This window comes from Bison bison, unplaced genomic scaffold (genome assembly GCF_000754665.1).
Source record: "Bison bison bison isolate TAMUID 2011002044 unplaced genomic scaffold, Bison_UMD1.0 scf7180017864035, whole genome shotgun sequence".
NCBI lineage: Eukaryota > Metazoa > Chordata > Mammalia > Artiodactyla > Bovidae > Bison > Bison bison.
In genome coordinates this window covers 2,242,179-2,260,602 of record NW_011494607.1, presented here as the reverse complement: position 1 = coordinate 2,260,602, position 18,424 = coordinate 2,242,179, and the positions used below count along the sequence as shown (strand labels likewise).

Below are 18,424 nucleotides of genomic sequence, written 5' to 3'. Positions count from 1 at the left end.
CAGGGTGACAATATGCAGCCTTGACGTACTCCTTTTCCTATTTGGAACCAGTCTGTTGTTCCATGTCCAGTTCTAACTGTTGCTTCCTGACCTGCATACAGATTTCTCAAGAGGCAGGTCAGGTGGTCTGGTATTCCCATCTCTTTCAGAATTTTCCACAGTTTATTGTGATCCACACAGTCAAAGGCAACATTCAGAAAATGAAGATCATGGCATCGGTCCCATCACTTCATGGGAAATAGATGGGGAAACAGTGGAAACAGTGTCAGACTTTATTTTTCTGGGCTCCAAAATCACTGCAGATGGTGACTGCAGCCATGAAATTAAAAGATGCTTACTCCTTGGAAGGAAAGTTATGACCAACCTAGATAGCATATTGAAAAGCAGAGACATTTCTTTGCCAACAAAGGTCCATCTAGTCAAGGCTATGGTTTTTCCTGTGGTCATGTATGGATGTGAGAGTTGGACTGTGAAGAAGGCTGAGCGCTGAAGAATTGATGCTTTTGAACTGTGGTGTTGAAGAAGACTCTTGAGAGTCCCTTGGACTGCAAGGAGATCCAACCAGTCCATTCTGAAGGAGATCAGCCCTGGGATTTCTTTGGAAGGAATTATGCTAAAGCTGAAACTCCAGTACTTCGGCCACCTCATGGGAAGAGCTGACTCATTGGAAAAGACTCTGATGCTGGGAGGGATTGTGGGCAGGAGGAGAAGGGGATGACAGGGGATGAGATGGCTGGATGGCATCACCGACTTGATGGACATGAGTTTGAATGAACTCTGGGAGTTGGTGATGGACAGGGAGGCCTGTCGTGCTGCAATTCATGGGGTTGCAAAGAGTCGGACATGACTGAGCAACTGAACTGAACTGAACTGACCTGAAAGAAAAACTAAGGAGCCTCTCTCGATGAAAGTGGAAGAGGGGAGTGAAAAGGGTGGCTTAAAACTCAACATTCAGTAAACTGAGATCATGGCATCTGGTCCCATCACTTCCTGGCAAATAGATGGGGAAACAGAGGAAACTCTGACAGACTATTTTTTTGGGCTCCAAAATCACTGCAGATGGTGACTGCAGCCAGGAAATTCAAAGTTTTGACCAACCTAGACAGCATATTAAAAAGCAGAGACATTACTCTGCCAACAAAGGTCAGTCTAGTCAAGACTATGGTTTTTCCAGTAATCATGTATGGATGTGAAAGTTGGAATGTAAAGAAATCTGAGTGCCAAAGAATTGATGGTTGTGAACTGTGGTGTTGGAGAAGACTCTTGAGAGTGCTGTAGACTGCAAGGAGATCCAACCAGTCCATCCTAAAGGAAATCAATCTGAATATTCATTGGAAGGACTGATGCTGAAACTATAACTCCAATACTTTGGCCACCTAATGCGAAGAACTAACTCATTTGAAAAGACTCTGATGCTCGGTAAGATTGAAGGCATGAGGAAAGGGGATGGCAGAGGATGATGATACGGTTGGATGGCATCACCAACTCAATGGATATGAGTTTGGGTAAACTTCGGGAATTGGCGGTGGACAGGGAGGCCTGGCACGCTGCAGTACATGGGGTCACAAAGTATCAGACACAACTGAGGAACTGAACTGAACTGAACTGACTAGTAGAGAAAATCAAATTCTTTCTGGTGGACTTAATTACAGCGTCCTGTTCCACCATGCTGCTCTCATATGCTTTACATTTGTGTAGCATCTGGTATCTAGGATGTTTTATTTTTTCACCACCATGTCTGTGCCTCCACACAAAACTTTTGAGTCTTGTTTGTAGCAGTGTATTCCTAGATTTGGAGTAACATGGGTGTCAGTACTTAAAATGAATGATTTAACTTGATAAAAGTAAGAATGAATAGAAATAGAATCCCAGACTTTCTAAATCCCAGACATGTATTTCAGTTTTATATAAATCTTCTCTTTGATATGGAAAGTAGCAATTTTTAAATGGAGAAAGCTAATATAAAAACTGAAGCTTTGTAACAGTTTAGGGACAGTAGGGTTAAACACTGACTATAGATAATCTATAAAAAGTTTTTTTTGATTCAGTCAAAAAAATGATGGTTTCTCATCTTTTCCAGAGAGAAAAATTCATCATTTTTTCTGTGTGTTTAAGATAATTTTTACTTCTTCTGTCACTTAATTGTATTATTTAATTGATTTTTTAACATTCTATTCATAAGTATCAGATACAGCTTAGAATACATATGTCAAATTGTTTCATATTAATATACATGCCTTTTTATCTTTCCAGTAGACTTGTGTATAGTTTCATATTATTAAGGAATTATAAACTGAATTTATTATAATTCACTGAGTAAAATATTGATTTTAAAATCTAATGTTATTTTGAATATCCCCTTTGAGAGACATTGGAGACTTATAGTGAAGTCATCATTTCACTAAGATTTCTTTCTAATAAGACATGAACATTACTGGAATTATATTTTATGCATTACATTCCATTGACATAATTTTAAATTTCCATTCTACTTCACTATAAATGGAATTTCATTATGTGTGACTCCACAATAAGTGGGTTACAGTATTGTTGACATTTAGCGGGATTACAGATCTTAGTGTCTTTGTACACTCTGCGTTAAAATGCATTATGTGTGTTTTCAATTCTGTTTCAAAGAAACTACTCTCAATTTACATACTTGTTGTATAGAAGAATTCTGTTAAACTCCATTGCTTAATTTCATGTTGTTTTTTTTTTTCCTTTCTAAAACCAATTGAAATATTTTTTAGTGTATTTTGCAACTATCGGGTAAAAATTAGATAAAACTTATGGATTATAAATATATTTGTAGGAGTTTTCTCTAACAGTAGGTCTTTATAAAGTCTTTGTGGATCTTAAGCTGTAATTGTAGCTTTCTCTTGTTAACTGTCTTTTATTCTATATTTTATTATGAAAGTTCTTGTAGAAAATGAAGTATTTTACATAGTACTGAGAAAGCCTTTCTCTTCTAAAGAGTGAAATTAAAATATTTCTTTTGTTTCAAGCTCAGGGGAGAGATCTTAGTGAGAATAGACTTTTATCTGGAGATCTGTTTTAGGGATTTGAAAGCAGAACTACTGCTGTGGAGGCAGAAGAATGGGTGGGCTAAGGTGACACGGAAGACGACAAAGACAATGGACTTTGGTTTTAAGAGGCCTGGTGTTGAGACCTCCTTATCTGTTACTGTAGATAATAATCTCAGATGTAGGTATCCAGTTGTAGATAACCCCTTTTTTTTTTTTTTTTGGTAAGGAGTGTTAGACTCAAAGGGGAAATTGCCCTTAGAACAGTCTAAAGCCATTAATTCTAGAACCATTTCCTCAAGGGGACCCAGGGATGACCAAGGCCTGGGACACATCAACTCAGTCCAGTTTGAGGGGAGGAACATTTTAAATTCAACCAGGTCAAGGACATTTTAAATTCAACTAGGACTTCCCTGGTAACTCAGCTGGTAAAGAATCTGCCTGCAATGCAGGAGAGACTAGTTTGATTCCTGGATCGGGAAGATCCCCTGGAGAAGGGGTAGGCTACCCATTCCAGTGTTCTTGGGTTTCCCTGGTGGCTCAGACAGTAAAGAATCTGCCTGCAATGCCGGAGACCTGGGTTCGATCTCTGGTTTGGGAAGATCCTCTGGAGGAGGGCATGGGAACCCATGCTAGTATTCTTGCCTGGAGAATCCATGGAAGAGGAGGCTGGCAGGCTACACTCCATAGGGTCGTAGAGTTGGACACAACTGAACTAAGCACACATAGGTAAAGATCACCGTCTACAGCTGTTTTTAAACTTTCCCACGCCTCTTCTTTATACTCTTTCTGAGGGGAGTGTTAGTAACCACCTTGAGAGAGAGATTTATATTTAATCATTATGCCACCCATAGTCTTAGTTTTCCAGCTTGGTTTGGATGTATCCAGTTGTAACTTATGGTAACAGATTTGGAATAGAGATGCCCTTGTTGTTGTTCAGTCACTAAGTCGTGTCTGACTCTTTGCTACCCAGTGGACTGCAACACACCAGGCTTCCCTGCCCTTCATTACCTTCCAGAGTTTGCTCAAACTCATGTCCATTGAGTCAGAGATGCCATCCAACCATCTCATCCTCTGCACCCACATCTCCTCGTTCCCTTAATCTTTCCTAGAATCAGATTTTTTTCCAATGGGTAGACTCTTCACATCAGGTGGCCAGATTATTGGTGCTTCAGCACCCATCCTTCAAAAGAATATTCAAGGTTGATCTCCCTTAGGATTGACTGGTTTGATCTCCTTGCAGTCCAAGGGACTCTCAAGTGTCTTCTCCAGCACCACAGTTCAAAAGCATCAATTCTTTGGTGCTCAAAACCAATTCTTTATGGTTCAGCTCTCACATCTGTACATGACTACTGGAAAAACCACATCACTGACTATACAGACCTTTGTCAGCAAAGTGATGTTTCTGCTTTGAATACACTATCTATGTTTGTCATATCTTTTTTTCCAAGGAGCAAGTGTCTTTTAATTTCATGGCTGCAGTTGCTGTCTGCAGTGATTTTGGAGCTCAGGAAAATAAAATCTGTTCACTTTTTCCCATTTTTTCCCTACTGCTTCCACTTTTTCCCCTTCTATTTGCCATGAAGTCATGGGACCAGATGCCATGATCTTACTGTTTTGAATGTTGAGTTTGAAGCCAGCTTTTTCACTCTCCTCTTTCACCCTCATCAGGAGGGAAGATAGTTCCTCTTCACTTTCTCCCATTAGAGTGGTATCATCTGTATATCTGAGGTTGTTGATATTTCTCCTGGAAAACTTGATTCCAGCTTGTGATTCATCTAGCCTGGCATTTCACATGATGTACTCTGCATGGTGGTGGTGGTGGTTTAGTCACTGAGTTGTGTCCAGCTCTTGTGACCCCATGGACTGTAGCCTGCCAGGTTCCTCTGTCCATAGGATTCTCCAGGCAAGAATGGAGTGGGTTGCCATTTCCTTCTCCAGGGGTTCTTCCCAACCCAGGAACTGAACCTGTGTCTCCTGCATTGCAGGCAGATTCTTTACCAACTGAACTAAGAGGGAAGCCCCATATAAGTTAAATAAGCAGAATGACAGTGTACAGCCTTGTCATACTCCTTTCCCAATTTTGAACCAGTCTGTTGTTCAGGTCTGGTTCTAACTGTTGTCTCTTGATCTGCATACAGGTCTTAAGAGACAGGAAAGGTAGTCTGGTATTCCCATCTCTTCAAGAATTTTCCACAGTTTGTGGTGATCCACACATTCAAAGCTTTAGCATAGTCAATGAGAGAGAAGTAAATGTTTTCTGTAATCCCTTTCCTTTCTCTGTGATCCAGCAAATGTTGACAATTTGATCTCTGGTTCCTCTGCCTTATCTAAACCCAGCTTGTACAACTGGAATTTCTTAGTTCATGTACTGCTTAAACCTGGCTTGAAGGATTTTGGACATATCCTTGCCAGCATGTGAAATGAGTACAACTGTACAGTATTTTGAACATTCTTTGGCATTGCCCTTCTTTAGGAGTGGAATGAAAACTGTTTTCCAATCCTGTAGTCACTGCTAAGTTTCCCAAATTTGCTAGCGTATTGAGTGCAGCACTTTTTTTTTTTTATTTTTTATTTTTAAACTTTACATAATTGTATTAGTTTTGCCAAATATCAAAATGAATCCGCCACAGGTATACATGTGTTCCCCATCCCGAACCCTCCTCCCTCCTCCCTCCCCATACCATCCCTCTGGGCCGTCCCAGTACACCAGCCCCAAGCATCCAGCGTCATGCATCGAACCTGGACTGGCAACTCGTTTCCTACATGATATTTTACATGTTTCATTGCCATTACAGCATCGTCTTTTAGGATTTTAATAGCTCAGCTGGAATTCCACCACCTCCACTAGCTTTGACCATATTAATGCTTCCTAATGCCCACTTGACTTTACACTCCAGGTTGTCTGGTTCTAGGTGAGTGACCACACCATCATGGTTATCTGGTTCATTAAGGCCTTTTTGTATCATTATTCTGTGTATTCTTGCCACCTCTTCGTAATTTCTTCTGCTTTTGTTAGGTCCTTCTTATTTCTGTCCTTTGTCATGACCATCCTTGCATGAAATGTTCCCTTGATGTCTCCAACTTTCTTGAAGCAATTTCTAATCTTTCTTGTACCACTGTTTTCCTCTATTTCTTTGCACAGAAAGAGATGCCCTTGATAACACTTTAATAAGCACTTAAAATTTCACCATAAAGTAATTCAGAGAATTGTATTCCTTTGTCTCTATCTCCCAAGATAAGAGTGTCTGGAGGCCAGAATTCTAGCTGAGTTTCCTTAGCATTATTGCCAGGTCAGAAAGGAGGCCTGTTAACATGAAACATGTTGTTCTGCATCTGGAATCCAGAATATAATAAGCATTGTTAATTTAGTTAGAAAAAAACAGCTGTGTAAGTTTAGCCTTGTGGGTGTGTGTCGGTGTGTGTGTGTGTGTGAGTTAACAGAATAACATCTCTTTCCCAAGATATGCATGTTTTTCTTTTGCTTGTATGCAGATTTAATTGATGATTGAATTAATGAGCTAAATGAAATAATCAACTATTTTATAATGTTAACTGGAAATTGATCAACAGATACTCATCTGAATGATGTTATATAGTTTTAGAAACCGTATCGTTTCCAGTGGTCATGTGTTCTGGTCATGGCTTCCTACAATACAACTGTTAAGCCAGATAAAGAGGCTCTATTTCTAGAACCAACCTTCATCATAAGCATTATTTAGAACCCTGGCCTAAATGACATCTGTTGGTTAAAACACTGCCGTTTTCTGGTGATGTAGTTTGATAATTATCTACATTTATGTAGATGTGTGTAATGAGATTTCTTTGGAAAATATAGTTTGTATGTTGAGTTTAAACCCATTTCCAAAAAAATAAATAAATAAATAAACCCGTTTCCATTTAACTTTCATAAGCTTTAACTATTTTCCTGTTCTACAGAAGAGATAGTGCCAATTATATATCAGACTTTGTATTCTCTTTGTTTCCACTATTTCTGAGATCCCTGAGGACTGGTATTATGGTTACCATTCTAGAGAATGAGGCTGAGAAAATGAAATTCATATGACTGTAAAATATTTACAGTATGATACACAGCCACAATCTCTTTTTTTAACAACTTTTTTTTTTTTTGCAGTATAATTTACATAGAAAATAAAATTCACACATAACTATACCTTTTGGGTGACAATTGACAAATGTACACACCTGTGTAACCACCATCCTAGTCAAGAAATAGAACATTCCACTTTCTCAGAAAGGTCCTGCTTGTTCTTTTGCATCTCCTCCCACTTATCTGCTTAGTTTCATCTGTTCTAGAATTTCCTTTATGTGAATCACCAACTATGTTCTTTTTTGTGTCTGCCTTCCTTTGTTCAGCCCAATGTCTATAAAAGTCATCCATATTTTTGTGTTCATCACTATTTGATCCTTTTAATTCCTAAGCATTTACAGTGTATCAGTATGTATCAGTTTATATATACTGATATATATATATATATATATCAGTTTATATATAAGATTTAAAACCTGTTGACAACTTTTAGATTTCAGTTTTTAGCTATTATGAATAAACTTGCTATATATGCATGCATGCATGCTCAGTCACTTCAGGCATGTCCGACTCTTTGTGACCCTTTGGACTGTAGCCCACCAGGCTCCTCTGTCCATGGGATTCTCCAGGCAAAAATACTAGATTGGGTTGCCACGCTCTCCTCCAGGGGCATCTTCCCAACCCAGGGATCCAACCCGAATCTCTTATGTCTCCTGCAATGGCAGGCGAGTTCTTTACCAACAATACCGCCTGGGAAGCCCCTGCTATATATGAGTCACGTACAAGTCTTTCTACAGGCATATGTTTTCATTTCTCATATTTATCTAGGAGTAGAATTCCTGGGTTACATGATCAGTATACATTTAATCTTATAAGAAGTGGGAAACTTGTTTTCCAGAGTGATTATATTGCTTTACTTTTCCAAAACAAAGACATGATCTTATTCTAGTGATGTTTACTTACATAAAGCAACATAAATGTTTGTTAAGCTAAATTTTGAGATAAGGAATGACATGACAGTTGATCATTTTTCTCTCTTTTCTCTTTTTTAAAGAAAATTTAAAAAATACAAGGATTAAAATCTTGCCTTATTTTGGGGGATCTTATTCTTTAAGTCTTTGTGATAAATTTAAGACTTAAAATTTTATAGGCAGATAAAGCAGAATAAATATTCTTTGTTTGACTTTTAAAGTAGTTTATTGTTCATCTTATCTATTTTGCATGTACTATGATCATGTGTAAAGCCATAATAATATTAATGGGAGAAGAAGAATCCCAGTTTATTCATTGAACAAGAGTGTATTGAACATGTACTGTAAGTTTCCTATACTGTGAGATGAGAGAGACATAATCTTTCCCTCTAAGAATTATCTAAGTAGAGAAAAAAAGTAAAGGTATACAATACAATTATACAATAATATTAATACAGGCAGTATGTATGTGGAAAGGGATTTACTAAAACTATTTAAAATGCTTAAAAATTCTTAGTGAAACAAAGATTTTCAGCTCATCAGAGTAGAGACAGCTTCACAGAGAAGGAATTTGGCTGGCCTAACAGAAGAGAGCAGTGGCACCCCACTCCAGTACTCTTGCCTGGAGAATCCCATGGACGGAGGAGCCTGGTGGGCTGCAGTCCATGGGGTCACTGGGAGTCGGACACAACTGAGCGACTTCACTTTCACTTTTCACTTTCATGCATTGGAGAAGGAAATGGCAACCCACTCCAGTGTTCTTGCCTGGAGAATCCCAGGGACAGGGGAGCCTGGTGGGCTGCCGTCTCTGGGGTCGCACAGAGTCGGACACAACTGAAGCGACTTAGCAGTAGCAGCAGCAACAGAAGAGAAGAATTTGAATGGGCAGATTGGGAAAAGAGCAGTTCAGGAGAGGGAAGGGTAGGTCATGGGGTGTGACTGAGCAGAGGGGCAAGTTACAGCGTTGTGGAGCAGAGAACAAAGGATGAAGTTTAGGCATCATCTTCTAAGGAAAGAGGTTAGTTTGTGATGAGAGAAAGAGAAGCTCAAAGTGAAATTGTGAAAATGTACTCACTTGGAGAGATTATAAAAATGAACAGTGAGGTCTCTTTCTGTGTTATTGAAATGAAATGCAGAGATACCAGTTGCTGGCTTTGATAATATCTGGGAGGTGTGAGAAAGGTCATCACTATGTCAGCATTTCTAAGTGGCTGGAGACGTAAACTTTGAAATTTCACATTTTGAGTACCTTTTCAAATTTGATTATTCTAGCCAAAGAAAAAGACATGCCGTCATTGATTTAACCACTTGTTACAGTAGTTTATTTTACTGGTGTACTTTTTCTTTAAATGACACATTCTTATGAAGAAAAAAAAAAGATCAGTTTTACTCTACTCAGGCTTCTTTTTACACTGAATAAACAACCGCAGGAACCTAAGCTGTTTCTTTATCCCAGCTGTTTAGATGCCTTTAATAATATGGTTTTTCACTTACTGCTATTAACTAGAGGTATTTTAATAGAAAATTCCTTTAAAAATTGTGTACTTGTAGTTTATTGCAGTGTATTTTAAAGCTGCAATAATAAAGCAATCAGAGTTAAGCTCTCATAGAAGACTAGGCATGCTTATTAACAATAAAATAGAGTCAGAATATACCAGGTATAAACATATTTTTATGTGGTGGAATTACCTCAGCACATAGTTAATCTAAATTAAATGAGTTTATAATTGAGATCTGTGTGCAGAAAAAAGGGAAAATTTATCTGTTCTTTAGACTATATATGTTTTTAATATCACAGCCAAAGTTTTAGGTATCCTTTGAGAGTAAGTGTGGATGCTGTTAAATGCAGCTGTGCTCTTCGGCTGTTGGTATGGATATATGGCAAACCTGGAACAAAACTAGAAAAATTAAAAAGGTATTGTGGGAAAATGGGAAACGAAATTAGAAAAGGAAAACTAGCTTCCTCATCCTTTCTTTTCTCAAGGTTGCTAGCCCAAATAATTTCCAACCTTAATAGTCATGGAAAAAATAGAAAAAAATCAACCTATTTTTATTTAGAAAACGGGTCTATATAGCTTGTTTTTTTTTTCAGTTGTTTAACTGTCACAGTTCCCCAAAGCTACATGTTTGGGGCACGTTACGTTAGATACTTCAAACCAATGGTTTATGCTCATTGCCTTCTTGGTGTAAATAGGGAGATAAATGCTATTTAAGGAGCCTTTAGGTGCTTTTGATTTTACACTTTAGAAACTATGTGTGTGTTTATTAGAAAGGTAAATGTTGAACTTATCAAACGTGAAGTGAGTGATAAAGAAGTACTACTAATGATAAGAGCTGACCTTTTAAATTTAGCTGTGTAAATTAACATAAGTATGTAATGCTTGCTTCAGTTCACCATAGCTTCTGGGCCCTGTACATCCTAGTCTGGTCTCGAGTGTGTCTAATTTTGAAATAGCTATGCTCACTTCAAAAAGAAGAGCTTGTTTTATTTTTATTTTATTTGTTTTAGCTTTAAAGATGTACCACCTAGCTAGATAACAAAGTCAGCTTTCATGGACACCTCTATTTAGAAGCATCTAGTTATTGTTTGGTTGCTAAGTCATGTCCAACTCTTCACAACTCCTTGGAGTCACGATTGCAACCCTAAGCACACCAGGCTTCCCTGTTCTTCACTGTCTTCCTGACTTTGCTCAAACTTGTGTCCATTGAATCGGTGATGCCATCCAACCATCTCATCCTCTGTTGCCCACTTCTCATCTTGCCCTCAGCCTTTCCCAGCATCAGGGTTTTTTCCAATAAATTGGCTTTTTGCATCAGGTGGCCAAATATTGGAGCTTCAGCTTTAGCATCAATCCTTCAAGTGAATATTCAGGCCTGATTTCATTAAGGATGGACTGGTTGGGTCTCCTTGCAGTTCAAGGGACTCTCAAGAGCCTTCTCTAACACCACAGTTCAAAAGCATCAATTCTTCTGTGGTAAACATTCTTTATGGTCCGACTCTCACATCCATACATGACTACTGGAAAAAACCATAGCTTTGACTATATGGGCATTTGTCAGCAAAGTGATTTCTCTGCTTTTTAGTATGCTATCTAAGTTAGTTATAGCTTTCCTTCCAAGGAGCAAGCATCTTTTAATTTCATCGTTGTAGTCACTGTCTGCAGTAATTTTGGAGCCCAAGAAAATGAAATCTGTCACTGTTTACACTTTTTTTTCCTTCTGTTAGCCATTAAGTGATGAGACTGGATGCCATAATCTTCGTATTTTGAATGTTGGGTTTTAAGCCAGCTTTTTCTCTCTCCTCTTTCACCTTCATCAAGAGGCTGTTTAGTTCCTCTTCATTTTTTGCCATTAAAGTGGTATCATCTGCTTAACTGAGGTTGTTGATATTTCTCCCAGCAATCTGGATTCCAGCTTGTGATTCATCCAGGATGGCATTTTACATGATGTACTCTGCATATAAGTTAAATAAGCAGGGTGACAATATACAGCCTTGACGAAGTCCTTTCCCAATTTGGAACCAGTCTGTTGTTCCATGTCTGGTTCTGACTGTTGCTTCTTGACCTGTTTTGCATCTGACTTTTTGGAACCCCATGGGCAGCAGCCCACCAGAATCCTCTGTGCATGAGAATTCTCCAGGCAAGAATACCGGAATGGATAGCCATTCCCTTCTCCAGGGGGTCTTCCTGACCCAGGGATTGAACCTGGGTCTCCTGCAATGCAGGCAGATTCTTTACCATCTGAGCCACCAGGGAAGCCACAAAAGAGGCTTAAGAGGATTCCTTTACCTGAGCCTTAGGGTTAAGATAGCATATTCTTTAAAACAGACTGATAATTGATCATGAGTTAGTCATTCTTGAGTCCATTACTATTGAATCTAAGTATGTTTTAATTTTTAGTATCTAAAATCTGTTCTTAAATTTGGTAGGATATTCTTATAGTTTAGTATTTTACAAATTTCCAAATTCAACAGGATATTCATAGTATATGGTACTTTTGAATTTGTTTCTCTTCTGCTAACAGCAATAAAAACATTTCCCCCCAAATGTTTTTATACTTCACATACATTATTGATTTTGTGTAATAGTAAAAATACTTAAGGGCTTCCCTGGTGGCTCAGTGGTAAAGAACTCACCTACCAATGCAAGAGATGTGGGTTTGATTCCTGGGTGGTGAAGATCCCCCAGAGAAGGAATTGGCAACACACTCCAGTATTCTTGCCTGGGAAATCCCATGGGCAGAAGAGCCTGGCAGGCTAAGGTCCACAGAGTCACAGTCACATGACTTAGCAGCCGGCATGCATACAAGAACACTTAAATGGCTAGATCCATCTGTGAATAGTTCTACTTGGAGCGGTTTGTTACTTGACCCTATTAGGTGATAGAGATAAGGTTGAGATGGGAAAAAGTTGATCTAATTCAAAATACTTTGCTTCACATGGAACTTTGCCTGAGTGCCATTGCTATATATTCAATATTTGGCCAACAGCTGAAAATCAATATATATTTTCCTCTGTCAAAACATAAGCATTCTATTTAGACACATGAAAAATGAAAGAAAGGATAATGGAAAAGTGTATTTTCTTAGGAAAATGATTACACATGCATACATACTCATATAAATGTTTTCCCCTTTTAATTGCTAATCTGTTTTTCAGAATAGTCTGTGGTTGACTTTGAAGAGTTATGGGAGCACAAGGTAAGGAGCTATGGAAGACATTTTACTGAAACCCTTTCTGTTCCCCTTACTACTTTGTGGAACAGCATGAGAGATACTTTCCAATTGTGTAGGACAAGTACAACCCACTGAATACTTCTTAACAGCAGTTTACCACAAGCCAGTTATAATGTCAAAAACATCAGAACCTTTTCTTTTCTTCTGTATTTAAATAACGATAAATGCCTTCATGCTGTGTGAGAACTATTGAAGTGTGTTTCTCAGCAGGTAAACTTGGCAGTGTCTTATATAACTCCACTCAATGGGAGTATTACTTAAACAGTGTGACATACATTGTCTGACAAGAATTGTCTCTCAATATGGAGTGGTGTTTATGCAAGCGGATAGTATGCCAGTTATTTGCAGTTTTAAAAATGGACCTCTGAGGCCACAATATAAAACCCAAGTCTTTATTTGTAGTGAAAACTATAATTGTTGCTTGTGGCTAAATATTGTAAACTCAATCATTTAGCCATAGTCCATCAAGTACGTGTGGTGAGAGAGAACTTCCCTGTTCTTTACTTCTAAAATAAGGTGTATAATATAATTAATGTCACTGTTTTTTTCAAGTGTCTGAATATAATTTTGATGAAATTGAAGCATTTAATTGCATGTGTACCTAATACCTGATTATCTACTTTTTGCTTGCTGTTATTTGTGATCTAACTGCTGTGCCATTTTTTGCTGCTGGATTGTCACCATCCATCTCCCTGGGTGATGATAGTCCTGCTGCTTCTGGCAAATTCCAATAGTAATCTCATCACCCTAGCTGGGCAGAATAATAGCCAGGTAACTAAAAAGTGTGTTTGGCTAGTTGAGATATGAGAATGGAGACCAAAATTCTCAAAGTCCTTGGCAAATTTTTGGAAAGACTTCAATTCTGTTAATTCATGCTCTATTCATTGAGTCTGTAAGGCACTCCAAAATAAATGCAATGATCAGAAAGAGTGCTAAGTGTTGATATCAATTTTAGCAACTGAATTAGTTGGTATATGAATCACTGAGTTTCTGATATATGAATAACTCAGTAGTTACATGACTACTTGTGAAACAGTGTATGCAATGCTCTTATAATTGGACATGGCAATCGAGCAATATAATCTAAAAAGTCTCATCACTATGATCATGCTTCAGTAAAATAACCAGCACTTTAATTCTTCTTTCCTTGTGATTACTTTGTCTTTATTCAATGACTGCTTTTTATGTTAGAATCTGGTTGCATACAGCTCCAAGATCCATCCCTTATAGGGTGGGGTTACTCCAATAGTGTGAACATTGAGAAGTTTAGGGGGCATCACACAACTCTGAGAAGCTGTTGTATCCTGTCAACAGAGGCTGTGAGGCCAGCCCATGACTTAGGGCTGGAGGTGATGCAAAGTCTTCCCACCCAACTTCTTTCCCATCTGATTGATCAAGTAAAATTGGAAACGTGTTGGTTCTCAAGCTGGATCTTTTCTCTGTTTTAAAAGAAATGATTTGAGTAAGTCACTGTGTCAGTGATAAGTGGATCTGAAGGGGTGGAGATTTGGGAAGTAGAAAGTTTTAAGCATTAGGTTTAAGACAGGTGAGGAGTGTTGAGCACTCCTCCCCGTATCCCATTATCTTTACATTTATGTCTATTTACCCCCCTTCTCCAGCTGAACCCACTTCATTCTTGTTCTCTTTCATTCCTGTGTTGGATTTCTTTCCATTTCCTCTATATCTTGATATTTCATTGCCTCTCCTTGTCCTCCCCCTTCCACAATAGTACGTGAAACTGAATCTCCCTCTTAAAAATAAAAAACCTGATAATAAAAGTAATGTATGCTTATTACTTACTCACTACAGTTAGAAACTATAAGCAAAAAGGAGAAAAATTTTCATCTTTCCAAACTAGAAATTAATCAAAGCTTTGAAGCATTGTAATTTTATATAGAGAAGTATAATTTACCTTGTTTTCTTAGCTATTTAAGGTTTTATTCTATGTTCACAATTTAAAACTTCATTTTGTCTTTTATTTTGCTTTCATCTTCCTCCTTTTCCATGCTGCAAAAGCTAAATTAAATTTTATTTGCTTTATATAAGGCCTGTTAACCTCAATGGTAAAAAGAAGCTCCTCTTGCTTGCTTCAGGGTTTATGATTTTGTGTTTAGTTTTGGAGGTGAGAAAAATAAGAGGTTGACATTAGCACTAGTTTTTACCCCTGGAATTTTAATTTCACTACAACCCATTTACTGAATGTGTACAGTCGTGAATTTATTTCATTTTCTTACATCTATTTTTCTCTCTGTTTTAGACATCCTTAGATCTGTCTTCCTTTCATCTTAATATCCCTTATCTGTCCTCTTTATTCCCTTTCATTTAACCTCATTGTTATAGAGTGGTATGAGTCAACCTAGTGTGACAGAAAGGTGAGTTTTGTTATTTTCTTACAAATGAAAGGTTGGGAACAAAAGTGATTTCCCAAGATTGATGATGTTTACCTAACTAGCATCATTACTGTATATTTTCTAAACTTATAATTCAGTTTAGTGAAGTAGGAATCCTGTACTTGGTTTTGGAAATATTGGAAACATACACTTTAGGATCTAAAGCAGCTTACTAGAATGAAGGTACATAGATTTGCATTCCAATCTGATTGTGTTTGAAACTATAAAAAGCTACATAATGCTGAGTTATCTGAAGAGAGGTAGGAGTTAATGAAAAGAAACAGAGGAATGTTGGAAGTTGAATTTGCACACTGATCATCTTCTACTCCTCTTCCAGCTGTCCTCCACCAAGCACTAGAAAAGCACTGTCAACCAAGCTGTTGTCCAGCTGGAAACCTTGTAGTCTTCCTAATGTTCACTTTCTTCATCCTCCCCATTATACCCAGTTTTTCCTTGTAACAGGAATAATCTTCATAGTGTTGTGCAAAAAATGTATGAATACATTTCATGTTTCTAGTATAGAATTTATTTGTAGCTCTGAGCTTTCAGGGTGCTTAGGCTAAGCAATTTAGTTTAGGTGTTTTTAGATAATTTCAATCCAAGCTAGTACTTTTGGGGGAGGGGTCACTTTTCAGTTTAAAACTGAGTCTTTACAAGAGTCAGCCTTCTGATATTTCTCCTGATATAAGATCTGGGTGACCATATATAGCATCCAGGGAGTCAGAACGGAGAGCTGTGCATTTTGGATCCTGATTACATTTATCAACATATAGAGTATATTGTGATTGCCTCAACTTGTGGAGTTTGGGAATGCCTTCTCTCTCTCTTTTTTTTTTTCAAATTTATTTATTTTTTAAATTAAGGATAATTGCTTTGAGGAATTTTGTTGTTTTATGTCAAACCTCAGCATGAACCAGGCATAGGTATACATATGTCCCCTCCCTCTGGAACCTCCCTCCCGTCTCCTTCCCTATCACACCCTCTGCTGCTGCTGCTGCTGCTGCGTCGCTTCAGTCGTGTCCGATTCTGTGCTACCCTATAGACGGCAGTCCACCAGTCTCCCCCGTCCCTGGGATTCTCCAGGCAAGAACACTAGAGTGGGTTGCCATTTCCTTCTCCAATGCATGAAAGTGAAAAGTGAAAGTGAAGTCACTCAGTTGTGCCCTCTAGGTTGATGCAAAGCCCCTGTTTGAGTTCCCTGAAACATACATCAAATTCTCATTGGGTATCTATTTTACATATGGTAATGTAAGTTTCCATGTTACTCTCCCTGTGTCTGTAAGTCTGTTCTCTATGCCTGTTTCTTCATTGCTGCTCTGCAAATTCTTCGGTACCATCTTTCTAGATTCCGTACATATGTATTAGTGTATGATATAGATCTTTCTCTTCTGACTTACTTCACTCTGTATAATAGGCTCTAGGTTCATCCACCTCATTAGAACTCATTCAAAGGTGTTCCTTTTTATTGCTGAGGAATAAGGAATGCCTTCTCTTAAAGTAACTTCACTATTTGCTTCAACCACACATCTCATCTGGCACATGGTTTTCTCCTAAGCTGGTCACTTTGCACTGCACTCTGGTCATCTCTAGCAAATGAACTAACTCCCCTGTTTCTTCAGTGATTGGCCCATGAGAGTGTTGAGAGTTTTCTCCTTCCTGCTTTGAGAACTGTGGAGCACTCAGGGATTGTTGTTTAGATTGGTTCCCTGCTTGTGTCTGCGTATGCAATCAACTGTTCTCCTGTTGTCTGGGTGTTGTCGGTATCATTGATCCTAATAATACTACTCATACTGCTACTATTACTATTGCAATCATCTAACAATTGTACAGTGATTAAAATTTGCCATATACTATTGAAAGTGATGAAAGCATATTAACTCATTTAATTCTCAAAACAGTGTAATGATGTAGATAGTATTCTTTTAATTTTGTAGAAGAGAAATTTGGGGCATAAGGTTAAATAACTTATAAAGTGACAGAAGGTAATCTGACACTAGGGTCTGCCCTTTTAATTCCTAAATTTGATGTGGAACATCCATATGTTTGACTTTTTTTCTCACCTCTGCCAATTATTTTATCCTCAGTGGTTTAGGGGCTGATCTAGCCCGAGGGATGGTGGTGATGGGTTGTGGAGGAACTTGTTCAGGGAAGAGAAAATGTCATTTGCTTTCAACACTACTCCATTAATTCTCACCTGAATTCTGACCTTTTCCATGCAGAAACCAGATTTGAGCTCTTTATTTGTTCTTTTCCTCCTCTTGCCACTAGACTCTGACTCCTCCCAGTAAAAGGATGCCCTTATAGTCTAAGATTCAGCCACTATTGGTCACATGGGAGAAAAACCAGAAGGTACTAATGTTTCAAATTGTTAATTTGTCTAGTTCACACTCACCGAAGAAGTCCAATCTATCTGATTTCCTGCAAATCTATTAGTTGAAACTTATGAAACTGCCACTTTCGTACATTAAAAATGGTGAGTGCAGCAACTTCATGTGCTTCAGCCTAATATCACTTCATCAGTTTCCTTACAGGACTCCCAGTTATTACAATGATTCAGGGCACCGTCACCTCCTAACTAGATGTATCACAGCAATGTTTTAGTGCATCTTCCTGCTTCTCATTTTACTCTCTCTCATTTGTTTGTTATACTTCAGCTAGAGTAAGATTTATCAAATATATTGAATATTGAGCCACTTCTCTGTATAAAATTCTGTGATGGTATCTGATTGACCTTAGTATAAAATCCAAGCTCAGTTAATGTGGTTTATAAGTCATGTAGCCACACATCCCAGTTAGTCTCTGACAGCCCTGGTTCATCCTCCTGCCCCAGCTTAATTATTAAAGGTGACCCTTTTAGTCTCACACATGGTCTGGTTTGGATGATGAATTATATGATCACCTTATTTATAAGGTGCCTTATGGCCTCTGCATCTCTCTCCAGTCTCATCTCTCACTACTTTTTAGATTATAATTTGAGCTGTGGCCATCCTATACTCCACTGGATTTATAGAACAAGTCATGCCCTCTCTCAGTTCTGAATGTGGGCCCATGATGGTATTGCTGCCTACAATACCCCTCTGTTAGCCTAATTCGTGGCAATTCGTCACAACTGCATTTATATACTGACCACTAGAAGCACATCCTGATTTCTGCTGCTGCTGCTGCTAAGTTGCTTCAGTCGTGTCCAACTCTGTGTGACCCCAGAGACGGCAGCCCACCAGGCTTCCCCGTCCCTGGGATTCTCCAGGCACTGTC

General features: G+C 38.3%; 1 protein-coding gene across 3 annotated transcripts in view; it reads left to right on the top strand.

Moving 5' to 3' along the window:
• The window catches only part of LAMA2 (laminin, alpha 2), a 705,371-nt gene that overhangs the window by 18,388 nt on the left and 668,559 nt on the right, over positions 1 to 18,424 (top strand). The gene's annotated exons all lie outside the window — the stretch shown is intronic.